The sequence below is a fragment of the Triticum aestivum genome, chromosome 7A, assembly GCF_018294505.1.
Source record: "Triticum aestivum cultivar Chinese Spring chromosome 7A, IWGSC CS RefSeq v2.1, whole genome shotgun sequence".
In the NCBI taxonomy this organism is placed as follows: Eukaryota; Viridiplantae; Streptophyta; class Magnoliopsida; order Poales; family Poaceae; genus Triticum; species Triticum aestivum.
The window spans coordinates 24,699,973-24,703,745 of NC_057812.1; the positions used below are offsets into that span (position 1 = coordinate 24,699,973).

Here is a 3,773-nt window from a genome sequence, read left to right on the forward strand (position 1 = left end):
GACGCGGGATGCGGTACCTGTGCGCGCTCGTTGGAGATTCACGACGTTGTCGCGCCCGCTGTCCGACGAGATCGCCGGCGACGAGATAGCCGCCGCTGGAGATCTACTACGTGACTTATGGAGCTGCATCAATGCTCGCGAGATTGATGGAGCTGCTCGCGTGAATGATTGGATTCGGCAGGTCTTACGTGGACCTGGGGTCGTGTGATGTTCTTTTTTCGAACCAGGGTACTGTACGTATACGGTCTGGGTTATACAGGGCTAGACAGGGCTTGGATCTGGGCTGCGGCGGGCCAGGAAAAAAACAAATTCGCGGGGACAAAAATACCCCTCCGAAATTAGGTTAGGGGGAGCACTGGAGCAGGCTCCAGGTGGACATGGCGCGGTGCACCTTTCGAATTTCCGAACACTTTTTGGATTCATAAACATTATCTTCAATTCACGCCCGTTAGCTCTCACGCGTGGGGTTCGATCGGGTGCGCTTTTGCCCTGACCGTGGAACAGGAAGCTCTCCCGCATTATTCCTTTCGCATCGCTCTGCATGGCGGCGCGCCGAACCTAACCGCGCAACCGCTTGCTCCGCCTGCCACCCTTGCCTCGCGCCAGCCCCAGCATCGCCCTCCATGGGTGCACTCGGATTTCAGCTCCTGGCCGAGCCGACGGCGACTCGTTGAGCTCTACTCTTTCTATACGGAGACGGAAGGCCCTGTGCAGCGCAGCCTACATATATATAAATACACACACCCCACAACCGTGGCAGGTAGGTAGAATCGAATCGAGCCTTGGAACAATGTCGTCGTGGTCAGGCCTCGCGTTCGTTGTAGCCTCCGCCGTCACAGGCAGTGCGGTGACCCTGGCGGCGTCGGCGTTCTACGATCTCTACTTCCAGCGCTCGTACGCCTTCGACATCATGCCCCCGGATCTGTCCCCTAGCAGCCGGTACATCTACACCCGCGCCCAGAACAACGATAAGGCGGAGCGGGCCATCACCACCTGCAGCGTGCTCAGCGCCTTGGACGCCGGCAGGGCTGATCCGGTCATCGGCCGCGACGACGAGATTGACCGCGTCATCTGCATCCTCTGCCGCCGCACCAAGAACTGCGCGGCGCTTGTCGGCGCCGCGGGGGTCGGTAAGACGGCCATTGTTGAGGGCCTCGCCCAACGCATCGCCGCCGGGAACGTCCCGGACATGCTGGCAAGAGCGTGCATCCTGGAGCTCGACATGGGGGCGGTTGTTGCCGGGACATGCTGGCGTGGCATGTTCGAGGAGCGCTTGAAAGACGCCATCAAGCACGCGGAGGAGGCAGGAGGCAAGGTGATCCTCTTCATTGATGAGTTGCACATGATTGTTGGCGCCGGCGATAAAGGAGGCCCCATTGTCAAATATCCTCAAGCTAGCATTAGCCCGCGGCCGCATCCGTTGTGTGGGTGCTACCACTTGCGAAGAGTACCACAGGTATATCCAGACGGACGCTGCACTTGAGTGCCGGTTCCAGAAGGTTGTCGTCGAGGAGTCAAGCGTGCAGGGAACCATCACCATCCTAAAAGGGCTGAAACAGCGGTACCAAGAGCACCATGGCTTGAAAATCCAGGACGATGCTCTCGTTGCTGCAGCACAGCTCGCCGCCTGCTATATTACTGGTTCGTAACTCAAGTCTTCAAAAAGATAAAAATATATTTTCAATTTACTACTCTGTTAGTTGCAACTTGTTAATCAGTGTATGTATGTTGAAGGCGATTGATTGATTTTGTGTGTTCTCAGGTCGCCAGTTTCCTGACAAGGCGATTGATTTGATTGACGAGGCATGCTCTACTGCAAAGGTGCATTTCGACAAGCAGAAAGTGGAAAATAATATAATTAGCTCTATATTTGCACCGAAGGAGTTAACTGTTGGCCCAGATCATATCGCACAGGTAAATCATAATCATATGTGTGAATAGGTTTTGTTATTACCACTAGTATGTACCTCTCATATTTCAAATGTTATTTGAAGGTTGTCAGTCGATGCACTAGAATCCGTCTCACGACACTTGGTCAAGAGGAGAAGGAGAAGTTAGTCCACCTAGCGGAAAAATTGCATGAGTGAGTCATCGGTCAGGATGAAGCGGTCAATTTGGTTGCGCAAGCGGTGCTACGTTCTAGGGTTGGTTTTGGTCAATCTAGCCGACCAATAGGTTCATTCCTCTTTTTGGGGCCGCTTGGTGTTGGAAAAACAGAACTCGCAAAAGCTCTCGCCGAGAGGATATTTGACAATGAGAAGATGTTGATCCGCTTTGATATGTCGGAATATGCTGAGAGTGGGTCTCTGTCGCGCCTCATTGGGGGACCTCGAAGGTTTGATTCTCCCGCTTCCTGCACATGTTTTATTCCTTCTTGACACACTCTATTTCCATATCTCACTAATTCATTTGGCATTCTAAAGCTATGAAGAAGATGGACAACTTACCGAGAAAGTCAAGAGGTCTCCATACAGTGTTGTCCTTTTCGATCATGTGGATAAGGCAGACCCCTCAATATTCAAGGTTTTTATCCAACTCCTTGATGATGGTACGCTGACCGATGGCAAAGGACACGTCGTAGATTTTAAAAACACTATCATCATTATGACCTCAACTCTAGGAGCAGAGCACCTAACAACAAGAATGGGCATAGAAAACACAGTCAAAGCTGGTCGGGGTCTTCTTATGGGGCAGGTCTGTAAATCTCAGAGTTCCCTTTTCAAAACTCTTAATGGATACCCGCTAATTGTCATATGCACTTGTTCTTGCAGGTTCTGAAACGCTTGAAGCCTGAACTTATTGACAGACTGAGTGAGGTTGTGATATTTGAGCCGCTTTCACACGACGAACTGAAGGAAATATTGAAAATCCAGATGAAGGATGTCATTGCCACAGTAGCTAACAAGGGCGTCACTCTATTTATAACTGATGCCGCGCAGGATGTCATTTTGTCGGAATCATACCACCTGGTAAGTGGCGCAAGGCCCATGAGGAGATGGGTGGAGAAGAATGTGACGACAGTTCTTTCAAACATGCTGGTCAATGGAGAAGCTTGTGAAGGCTCGACCCTCTCCATCGATGCTGCAGATCTTAACAGGGGGCTGAGGTACCATGTACTGAAGAAGCAGGGGAGCACAGACCCATAAAGCCAGCGACGAGTTCTGCCGTGGTCACTCCATAGCAGCATCTGACAAAAACAATGGATGTATATAGGTTGTTTCTGATTTATGATGGGTATTTAGCTTTGTGTAACAAGCTGTATGAACACATACAAATATATCCAGGTTGATCAAGGTTATTGAGCTATACAATTGCAGTAAGTGTGAGTTTTGTCATGGCCAGTCCATGCTCTGTGTGTAGTACACACATAAACAAATATATCCAGGTTGATCAGAGCTACTCAGTACATTGTCACATTTAGTTAGTTGCATTTACTATATTTCTTACTTGCTTTTTTAAACTGTCCGCCTTTCGGGGGTTGTCATAAGCAGGGCCAAGAGGATTTTTTTTCTAGGACTGTTGTATCGGCTATTTATGATGCGCACAATGAAGTGTTCCTGCACTGGCACTATTTTAGGACCGCAAATACTAATAGTGTAACAGATGATACATTTTTTTTGTCTATGTGATCTATGGTACCTGCCTGCTGATTGTAATTTCCTACATCAACAGGAGTGAAGCAAGCACTGATATTATTGTCGGATAAAATGGACTTGGCCAATCTTGGAAATGGTCTGCAGAGCTTGGCATGCCTCTTTCGTGCTGTGGGATGT

At 49.7% G+C, this 3,773-nt stretch overlaps 1 pseudogene; it reads left to right on the forward strand.

Annotated features, from left to right (window-relative positions):
* The first annotated feature begins 775 nt into the window (after positions 1-775).
* On the forward strand, positions 776-3,252 carry LOC123152416 (chaperone protein ClpB1-like; annotated as a pseudogene).
* Positions 3,253-3,773: the final 521 nt, after the last annotated feature.